The following is an 11,900-nucleotide window of genomic DNA, read 5'->3' as shown; positions in this document are numbered from 1 at the left end:
TGTATGTGAAAGGTAATGAATTTGCTTTGCGGTTGTACTGTTTGTACCTATTACGACAGATTCATTCCTAGCTTTCTCTTCTGGCTTTCACCTGGCCTATTAGAATCATAGAGGCATAGATGATACAGTGTGGAAACAGGCCCTTCGGCCCAACTTGCCCACACCGGCCATCATGTCCCAGCTACACTAATGTGCAGGAAAGAACTACAGATGCTGGTTTAAATCGAAGCTAGACACAAAAAGCTGGAGTAACTCTGTGGGACAGGCAGCATTTCTCGTGATAAGGAATGGGTGACATTTCAGGTCGAGACCCTTCTTCAGTCTGAACCTATGTTCACAGGTCCTCGAATCCCCTTCTCTGGGCAAGAGATTCTGTGCATCTACCTGATCTAAGGTGATTTTATACAACTCAATAAGATCACCCCTCATTATCCTGCACTCCAAGGAATAGAGACCCAGCCTACTCAACCTCTCCCTATAGCTCAGACCCTCTAGTCCTGGCAACATCCTCGTAAATCTTCTCTGAACCCGTTCAAGCTTGACAATATCTTTCCTATAACATGGTGCCCAGAACTGAACACAATATTTTAAATGCGGTCTCACCAACGTCTTATACAACTGCAACATGGCGTCCCAACTTCTGTACTAAATACTCTGACTGATAAAGGTTGAAGAAGGGTCTTAACCCAAAACGTCACCCATTCCATCTCTCCAGAGATGCTGACTGTCCCGCTGAGTTACTCCAGCATTTTGTGTCTACTAGCTACATTAGTCCCACCTGCCTATGCTTTGTCCATATCTCTCCAAACTTGCTCTATCCATGTACCTGTCTGTTTCTTAAATGTTGGGATAGTCCCAGCCTCAACTATCTCCTCTGGCAGCTTGTTCCATACATCCACCACCCTTTGTGTGAAAACGTGAATAAATGTGGATAAATGTGAGGTTATCCACTTTGGTGGCAAAAACAGGAAAGCAGATTATTGTATGATTGGTGTCAAGTTGGGAAAAGGGGAAGTTCAATGAGATCTGGGGCTCCTTGTTCATCAGTCACTGAAAGTAAGCATGCAGGTACAGCAGGCAGTGAAGAAAGCGAATGGCATGTTGGCCTTCATAGCAAGAGGATTTGAGAATAGGAGCAAAGAGTTCCTTCTGCAGTTCTGCATGCCCCTAGTGAGACCCCTATTGGAGTTTTGTGTGCAGTTTTGATCTCCGAATTTGAGGAAGGACATTCTTGGCAGGACAAATCAAAATAGGACGTACATGGTAAACAGAGGGATCTAGGAATAACTGTGCATAGTTCCCTGAAGGTAGAATCTCATGTAGATAGGGTGGTAAAGAAAGCTTTTGGTGTGCTAGCCTTTATAAATCAGAGCATTGAGTATAGAAGTTGGGATGTAATGTTAAAATTGTACAAGGCATTGGTGAGACCAATTCTGGAGTATGGTGTACACTTTTGGTCGCCCAATTATAGGAAGGATGTCAACAAAATAGAGAGAGTACAGAGGAGATTTACTAGAATGTTGCCTGGGTTTCAGCAACTAAGTTCCAGAGAAAGGTTGAATAAGTTAGGCGTTTATTCTTTGGAGCGCAGAAGGTTAAGGGGGGACTTGATAGAGGTCTTTAAAATGATGAGAGGGATAGACAGAGTTGACGTGGATAAGCTTTTCCCATTGAGAGTAGGGAAGATTCAAACAAGAGGACATGACTTGAGAATTAAGGGACAGAAGTTTAGGGGTAACATGAGGGGGATCTTCTTTACTCAGAGAGTGGTAGCTGTGTGGAATGAGCTTCCAGTGGAAGTGGTGGAGGCAGGTTCGATTTTATCATTTAAAAATAAATTGGATAGGTATATGGATGGGAAAGGAATGGAGGGTTATGGTCTGAGTGCAGGTAGATGGGACTAGGGGAAAAAAAGTGTTCCGCACGGACTTGTAGGGCCGAGATGGCCTGTTTCCGTGCTGTAATTGTTATATGTTATATGGTTATATGGTTATATTCTTGCTATTGAGGGAGGGCAGCGTAGGCTCACCAGGTTAATTCCCGGGATGGCAGGACTGTCATATGTTGATAGAATAGAGCAGCTGGGCTTGTATACTCTGGAATTTAGAAGGATGAGAGGGTATCTTATTGAAACATATAAGATTATTAAGGGTTTGGACATGCTAGAGGCAGGAAACATGTTCCCGATGTTGGGGGAGTCCAGAACCAGGAGCCACAGTTTAAGAATTAGGGGTAAGCCATTTACCAGGCTACTGATTGTGGATGATCATGCATTATCACAGTGAATGGCAGTGCTGGCTCAAAGGGCCGAATGGCCTACCCCTGCACCTATTGATCTATTATTATCTATGATCTATTACTCAATCCTTCCCTATAGCTCAGACCGTCTATTCCTGGCAACATCATATTAGATCTTCTCTGAACCCTTTGAAGCGTGACAATATCTTTCTCTGAACCCGTTTAAGTGTGACACTAACATGGTGCCCAGAAATGAACACGATACTCTAAATGCGGTCTCACCAACGTCTTATACAACTGCAACATGACCTCCCAACTTCTGTACTCAATACTATGATTGGCGAAGGCCAATGTGCCAAAAACCTTTTTGACCACCTTATCTACCTGTGACTTGACCTTCAAGGAGCCATGCACCTGCACTCCTAGATCCCTCTCACTCCCCAGAAGCCTACCATACACTGTGTAGGTCCTGCCCTTGTTAGACATCCCAAAATGCAACACCTCACATTTCTCTGTGTTAAATTCCATCAACCATTCCTCAGCCCACCTGGCCAATCGATCAAGATCCTGCTGCAATCTTTCACTATCTGCAAAACCACATATTTTTGTATCATCAGTAAATTTGCTAATCTTGCCCTGTATTCCACTGAAAGTAGAATCAAACCTAATTCTGACTTAACATATTTGCTGCAGCAAAAAAACACCTAATCTCCATGTTGAAGTGGCCCATTATATGCAAACTATTTAAATTGTTTCAAACTTTAAGAATTGGGGGAAAAGTCCAAAAACGTCCCAACATTTCAAACAGGGGTTTACACACATGGAAGAAAAAATGGCAGAATAAACAAGATCCTCTTGTCACCTACCAGCACCGGTTTCCCCCAAAAAGGCAAAGGTTCATCCCCATCAACCAATTCTCATAAGGGAACCAAATAAATTATCCAAGATCTGTGGAAAGGAAAGATTTACATTTCAGACCCAGGCTTGTCTTTTTTTGAAGTTGTGCCATTTTACTGCAGGAAATGTGGTTTGATTTAGGTTTATTATTGTCACATACCAAAGTTTAGTGAAAAGCTTTGTTTTGCATGCTATCCAAACAGATTAGATATACTTTACGTGGTGGCAGCTGAGGTGCCTCTTTTTACCTGGCATTATGGATCTTGGTCAGTCCGCTCTGATGTAAGTATTCCTTGTGGAGGTCAAAGGTCCTTCTCTTACAGGCCGAAGAGAAATGGCAACCATTGTTGTTTCACAGTTCAGGTTCAGTCTATAATCTGAAGATAGACACAAAAAGCTGGAGTAACTTGGCGGGTCAAGCAGCATCTCTGGAGAGAAGGAATGGGTGATGTTTCGGGTCGAGACCCACCAATGCCTTATAGTACGGCACCATGACCTCCCAACTGCAATGCTCAATACTCTGTTTAAGAAGGAACTGCAGATGCTGGAAAATCGAAGGTACACAAAAAAGCTGGAGAAACTCAGTGGGTGCAGCAGCATCTATGGAGCGAAGAAAAAAGGCAACGCTTCGGGCCGAAACCCTTCCCCAGACGAAGGGGAAGGGTTTCGGCCCGAAGCGTTGCCTTTTTCCTTCGCTCCATAGATGCTGCTGCACCCGCTGAGTTTCTCCAACTTTTTTTGTGTACCTTGCTCAATACTCTGACTGATGAAGGCCAATTGGCCGAAAGCTTTTTTGACCACCCTATCTAACTGTGATGCCACTTTCAAGGAACTAAGTACCTGCACACCTAGATCCCTGTGCTCTTCAACACTCCCCAGAGCTTCCCCATTCACTGTGTAGGTCCTGCCCATGTTAGACTTCCCAAAATGCACACCTCACATTTCTCAATGAAAAAAATTCATTAGCCATTTCTTAACCCACCTGCATAATGGATACTTGATCATGTATTCACAGAGTTAACAGCCTTGAACCAATAATTATTATTTTCAACCATATTACAACCATACGACACTTTTATATCGTATTTAATCATTTATGTTGGGTTCTTGTGGATTAGCAGTATCTACCAGTCCTGGAGACATAGCTAATGACTCAAGATCATTGTTGGCTCGATTTATAGACGTTGTCATAGTCTCGGCAGAAACAATGATAAACAGAAGCTATGTTTGCCAAATTTTGATGTTTATTCGCAATGGCCATGGCTTTCAGCCAAAGATATCCAGTAAATATGAACAATTGGTTAGAGCAAAGGAATGATTATTCTTGTAACTTCAAGATGTAGTCAAACAACGAACATCACTGCCGAGATAATCCTGAAATCTTTATTTATAAAGGGTGTATAAATCAACGTGGTTAACATTATTTAATTTTGCTACTTTGAGAAGAAAAGAAAATGGGTGATTTATTGATGACAGTTATAAAAGTTTAAAATACAAAATAAGACAAACCTTACCAGGGAATGGTGTATCCAGTGAAAGACATTTGTACATTGTCTTTCCCACATTTCATTTATTGTAGCCCAAAGCACATTATGGCAAATCAAGTACTATAGAAGTGTAGTTCTCCTCATTAATGCAAGAGACCTGGCTGTCAATATTTGAACAAGTAAATATCATGAACAACAATATGATAATGATCAGATAATCTTATTTTTGGTAATGTTAAGTAAAGGGTAAATAAGTGAAGAATAATTCAGGGAAGTTTCTTCCCAGCTGTTATCAGGCAACTGAACCATCCTGCCATAACCAGGGAGCAATCCTGAACTACGATCTACCTCATTGATGACCCACGGACTATCTGTGATTGGACTTTACTGGCCTTACCTTGCACTAAACGTTATTCCCTTATCATGTATCTATACATTGTAAAAGGCTCGATTGTAATCATGTATTGTCTTTCCGCTGACTGTTTAGCACACTGTACCTTGGTACACATAACAATAAACTAAAATAAACTAAACTAAAAATAAAAATAATGGCAGGACAAAGGAATTGCATCCCATCTCTTCTTTAACATCATTGAGGGATATGCATCAACTTGAGAGTGCAACGGAGTACATCGGTTTAATGTTCCATTTGAAAGACCATAATACGAATAGTTCATTGCTCACTCAATACTGTACAGCAATGCCAGCCTAGATTTCTGCACAAATCTATGAAGTGGTGATGAATCCATAACATCTTGACTCAGAGGCAAAGGTGTTAGCGACAGAGTCACAGCTGACAAACACGTACTGGCTGGTATTTGTATTTCGGAATTGTTGTGTTCAAATATCATTATTCTTCCTCATCTTTTCATGGTGAAATAGCTAACGCTTGCTGAAGTGTGATTCCAACTGGCCAATATTCATGTGTGAACCTGGTGAGACTGTTAGCAAGTTTCCAACAGTGTGAATTCCCTTTCATTATATCTGAGTGCTGATTTAAGCAGAAGAGCATCAGGGATTAATAAAGAGCGTTTTGGCTATTGGATACAACTTTCTTCAGTGCATTGTTCAGGCCAACACAATATGTGCAATGTAATTTTGGTGCCATTTTCACCATCTTCCCTCTATCTTTTCTCTTGGCATTTTGTTCTGTCTACATCATACACTTTACTTGTTTTATACCTATCTTCAAATATTATGCAAATCCTTCTCGGCAGATGGGCCCTATGTATGTCCACTTCAAACTCTTTTGATGATATTGCTCATCAATTTGGTGGCTAAAGAAACATCCTTCTGACACTACTGCCCCCACTTCCTCTCCCCATCCGAACATTGTAACAATGTTTTAGTTGGACAATAGTCGGGTGGCTGGGTAAATGAAATAAACTTGTGAATTTGATGAACATAACAGTGCTCTGCATCTGAAATGGCAATACCGATATCTGGGAAATCTCCACAATAATTGGCATAACTGTGGCTTCTGTGGAATATATCCACAGCCAAAACTTTCCATCAGAGAGCTGCACACCAGTAACTAGATTGTGTTTCACCAGGACCATTTGGCTCTCATCAGAGCCTTGCTCCAAATCTGGACCAAAGAAGTCAGGGGAGGGTGACTACCCTTGACAACAAGGCACAATGTTTTGGGAAAGTTGTTAAGGTGCCCAGGGTGAAGTTGATGGGCATCAAAGGTGGTTAGAAACCACACCTCACACAAAGAAAACTGGGTCAATCACCCAGTCCCAGGAATTCAGTGGATGAGCTGTCAGGGGTTATGGGGAGAAGGCAGGAGAATGGGGTTAGGTGGGAGACATAGATAGAAACATAGAAACATAGAAATTAGGTGCAGGAGTAGGCCATTCGGCCCTTCGAGCCTGCACCGCCATTCAATATGATCATGGCTGATCATCCAACTCAGTATCCCGTACCTGCCTTCTCTCCATACCCTCTGATCCCCTTAGCCACAAGGGCCACATCTAACTCCCTCTTAAATCAGCCATGATTGAATGGCGGTGTAGACTTGATGAGCCGAATGGCCTAATTCTGCTCCTATTACTTATGACCTTATGAGTTCCTTAGTGGCAGGGTCTAATGCCCAACCACCTTAAGGTGTTTCACCAGCGACCTTTCTATCAAAGGATAGAAGAGAGGATGTTCGCTCAATCTTTAATCTCATTTGTAACTTCAGAGTGGATGACGCAATCCACAACTCCATGAAGCGGGAGCTAAACGTCATTCATTCATAGATTGGTATGTGGTAAGTTACATTCACATCACAAAGTTCCACCCAATGATGATCTCCAATATGAGTGTCTAATCACCTACTCCTGACTTATCATCATTGCGTCGCTGCCCACCATCCACTGTGTATGGGTGGTGGGTGTATACAATGAGCTGCCAGAGGAGGTAGTTGAGGAAGCTACAATAACAACATATAAAAAAGACATTTGGGTAGGTACATGGATGGGAAAGGGTTAGATACTGGCAGGTGGGACAAGCCCAGATGGGGCAGCTTGGTTGGCATGGGCAAGTTGGGCCGAATAGCCTGTTTCTGTGCTGTATAACCAATGATCAGAAAATCAACTCATATATAAAAAACTATGGCCACAAGAAGACAAAACAGGGACTGGATATCTTTTTGCGGGTAACTCAGCTCCTGATACCCAAAGGCATTCCACAATCTACAAATCATGAGAAAGAATAGTGATCAAATGCTCTCTATTGCCTGGTGAGTGTGGTGACATCAATTATCAAGCAGTTTCAAGAATACTTACCAGGCAGGGTAGAATCGGTGGTCATGATGGCCGATCTCCCAGGACGAGTCGGGCTTTTGCCATTGCACTTCCGGTGGCTGATGCCTGCAATATCCCCAAATGCAGGATACTCAACAGCACTGTGTGACTACCAACACCAGAAGGACTGCAGCAGTTCAAGAAAATGGCTCACTATTACTTCCCCAAGAACATTTAGAAATAGGCAACAAATGCTGGCTCAGCCAATAAGTCTCACATCCTGAAAATTAATATATTAGCAATCATTTCAGCCAACATAGCCCATAATATAGAGTGTGAAGTGCTAAATGGATTGTAAGAACTGTGGGTCTATGTATTTTCCACACCGTTTCCTTGAAAATTCTAGGGTTTAAGCAAAATTGAGCCGAGTTTCTGCATATGTTTCTTTTTCAAGCTACTTCAAAATATTTGATTAGTTAGTTTCACAATTACTAGCAGGCAAAGCAGACCACTTCCAAAAGACGTGGTATGCATTTATGGAACTATTACAAGCATAAGGTGCAATAGTAATTTAAAAAATAAATGGTACCAGGGCCTGGTAACGGGGGGTAAAAAAAAACACGGTTGGTATATCCTTTTTTGCGGAGTTTTGTGTTATAATAGAGCGATTGTTTCTCCTTTTTTTCTTTTCTTTCTAGGGTCTATTTCCTTTCTTTACTTCCTTCTCTAACTTCTTCCCTAAGGGGCTTTCTTTTCCCAACACTTTCCTGCACCTTCACGACTCTTGCTCACTTTCCTTACTTCTTATATTTCTACCTTTTTTAAAGCTCGAAAAACGAAGTGGTACAACAAATGTAATAAGATATATGTGATGTGTATTACTGTAATTTACTGTACTTCTAATTTAAAAAAAAAAAAAAAAAAAAATTAATATTTGGATTAGTTGATGTTTCACAATCAGACATTCGTGAATCATAATAATTAGATATTGGATTTAAATATTGTGTTTTGCGCCTAGGTCTAAATCTATGTCAACACAGATTGCAGCATATTAATGCCATTCTTCATTGTTTATAAAATTCTAGGAAATATGTCAGCCAGTACAATTGTTCATGGATAAATGCTTTGACTTTTATTGTTATGTGCTTTATTGGGAGTAATACTTAAACGTAAAAAAACAATGCATGTTATCTCCCATCAACGGATTCTAATTAGATCATTTTTCTACTCAAAATAACCTTTGAAAACTATTTTTCACAAAATAAAAATGTATTTAATACATTTACATTGCATAAAAATGGAGTAAAAGTAGACCTGGAGCACCTGGCATTGACCCTCAACATTGGTTTTGCTCTCAGAATCTTGTGTGGTGAGAGGCAATGCTTTTTTGTGACAGTATGTTTATTAAATTATTTTTTTTCCCCCACAAAAGATGCACTAGTTCGGGGTGCCATGAAACTTAGGCAGTTCAAGAATCTGATGACAATTTTGAGAACTCATATATGCAACATTAAGTAATCTTTCTATTCAGTTCTGCATCGGTTATGATGGAGTCTCCCTGAAGATGGGCAAATTAGTTCATTAGTAATGGACTGTGATGTGGGTCTATTCCTGCCCTGAATTGAAGTGGAACAATCTAAACTAAAACTAAGTTATTGACCTGAAGCATTAGCTGTTTTCTCCTCCGCAGATGCTGCGTGACCAGTTGAATATTTCAAACAGTTTATGGATTTGCTATAGATTTGAAGCATTTATGATATTTTGCTTGTGAATTTATTTAATTTCTTCAGCACACTTAAGGGCAATTGAATGAAGAGATTTTCATCGAATCGATTTGGGTTTGATTCAAGATTCAGATCGAAAAGGATTGATGTGTACGATGTGCTACTCCTTACATTTGCCTCTCACATTTTTGCTCCACAAACCAGCTTTTAATTGTGAATCACTCAAGCAATTACCCAAACTTTTGCATGACATCATTTCAAATACATCTCATTATTAGTTATCACAATGAGAAATGTAGGGAGCTCATAATATCTTGGTCGTGCAATTAATTTGGATTTTCTACACTTGACAGAACTTTACAACCCTAATTTGTCCCAACGCTTGTGCATTTTGTTAAGGTTTTCTTTTGTGGCACAGTGCTCTACACCAATTTAATTTTCATGTCTGATTGATGTTACAGCCTGTATTATGTTGCCACAATTTATTTATTATGTTATACAAGCAGATAATCGCAGCAGTAATAGTGCATTTCCGCTCAATGATATTTACACATCCTTATTATTTTTCAGAATGTTGTGGTGAAAATACTTTCAAGCAATGTTATCAAATGACACATGTGCAATGTCTTGTTATATCATGGTATTAACTCTGGAGGTATCAGTGAAAATCTGCAGTCACAAAGTTTCAAAATAAAATAGCACATATAACATTTGCATAATCTCTGCCGCTTTAAGGTCACAATTGTTTTAGCATTTATATGCTCTTCTCTGCCCATGAATCATAAAAGTTTAAGACCAGTCTTCCATTAATTATTTTAAACTTGCTAAAATACAAGAAGCCTGAATGATCTGAGTAAGTTTCTTATTTGAAAATTGGTTGTTCTATTAGGATAAAATTACGTGTAATTTACCCACTGTCACCCACATTTTTCACACAGAGTGTGGTGAATCTCTGGAACTCTCTGCCACAGAAGGTAGTTGAGGCCAGTTCATTGGCTATATTTAAGAGGGAGTTAGATGTGGCCCTTGTGGCTAAAGGGATCAGGGGGTATGGAGAGAAGGCAGGTACAGGATACTGAGTTGGATGATCAGCCATGATCATATTGAATGGCGGTGCAGGCTCGAAGGGCCGAATGGCCTACTCCTGCACCTATTTTCTATGTCTATGTTTCTATGTTTCTCTGTCAAGGATTGACAGAGATGATTTTACAATGAGTTTACTTGTTAACTGTGTGCATTGCAAAGATGAACACTTTAAAATAGCAATGCAATAAAATGATGGCCAGTTTATGGTAGGAGAAACACGGTGGCATTAATAGAAAATCAGCAGGTGGCCTAGGGTTTAGGTATTGACGATGGTTGACTTTAATGTCGTGAAGACTTCATTATGTCTGCTGCATATGTTCATGTGGAGATGTGCCAGTGTCGGTAACAGTTGCACTTTGCCCACTGAGCAACATATAAATGGTGGAAGGAAAAGGACATGCAGACTGTGCCATTCGGGGCATCCATTTGTCTTCTGTATGAATGCTTATCTCACCTGCTCACTTGATGCCAGCATAAGGAACCTCATCATCACTTCGGTCCTGCAAACGTTATTTGACACAAGGCTCAGTGCACAGCTGTAAAAAACTCACATGATACCTTTACAGTCACTGCATCAAGTGCCAGTAAAGCAGACAGTCTTCATAATGCTTTTGCCATTTCTTGCTTCTGCCAAGAGCCCACCAGATCTGAAACGTCATTGCCTGGTTAACTCACTTGCAAGACTGCAAGGCTCCTTATCAAACAAGGAATCTCCCAGTGTTTACAATTTTAAAATGGGGTGTAAAAGATTTGCAACAGTTTTATACCTCCAGGGAGCGGACACCTGCTCTTTCCTTTCACACTAACCTGGCTTCAGGCCACTTGGGCCCAGTGACTCACATGTTAAGACCCTGCTCTGAAACGACCCTCAAAATGATGTATCACATCAATATTTGAGCTGATGTCTAAGCATGTTAAACTGAGTGACAAAGTGGCTTCATCATCACTCTCATTTTGCTCATTCACTCCACAGTTATATAGCACAGAAGAATATCCTCGCGCCCACTCTACCTGTGACAAGGGACCAACTCCATTGTTTCACGCTGTGACCACTAGATGTTTGAAGCATATCTTGCCTCAGTCTGTGTTCATCTTTCTTGTTTATTGCGCACCTTGTTTATCCAATACTGTACATATTTACCCCTCTTTACTTGGTTATAGCGGACAATGGGCAATAATGGATACCATTCCCCACCTGTGGTCCGTTATAACAAGGTGTATCTGTAATCTATCAGGTCCTCCCTTAGCTTCCTCTTCTCAAAGGAAAGCAAACCTAGACGAAACAGACTTTTCACATAACTGAAATGTCAGGCAACATTCTGGTTCAATGTCTACTGCATCCTCTCCAGTTAAATCAAGTCTTTCAATATTGTGATGACCAGACCTCCAGCTGTGTCCCAGCCAAACGTTCATAAAGTTGGGCCATAACCTTCCTGTTTTTATAAGTTATGCCCTGCTAATGAAAGTAAGAATCCCATATGCCTTTTTTTCACCCTACGTTATTTATCTCTGCTGTTACCTTCAGTGAACCTTAGATATATGGACTGAGGTTCTTCAAGTTTTCAACATTTTCGAGGGCCTCACCTGAAACCTTACACTATCTGCAACTTGTAAACTGAGAGATTGTGTAATGAAAGGAGGATTAGGAAGGAGGAAAGCATCATTTCCAGGTTTCAGTCCCATCCTGGCCACACTCACTGGTGGCTTCTGCAATATATGGCAACTCCATTTCCTTC

At 40.7% G+C, this 11,900-nt stretch overlaps 1 pseudogene; it reads left to right on the top strand.

Annotated features, from left to right (window-relative positions):
• Positions 1–7,388: 7,388 nt before the first annotated feature.
• LOC116983828 lies at positions 7,389–7,524 on the top strand (annotated as a pseudogene).
• Positions 7,525–11,900: the final 4,376 nt, after the last annotated feature.

Source organism: Amblyraja radiata, chromosome 1 (genome assembly GCF_010909765.2).
Source record: "Amblyraja radiata isolate CabotCenter1 chromosome 1, sAmbRad1.1.pri, whole genome shotgun sequence".
In the NCBI taxonomy this organism is placed as follows: Eukaryota; Metazoa; Chordata; class Chondrichthyes; order Rajiformes; family Rajidae; genus Amblyraja; species Amblyraja radiata.
This window is presented reverse-complemented; position numbering and strand designations above follow the sequence as displayed.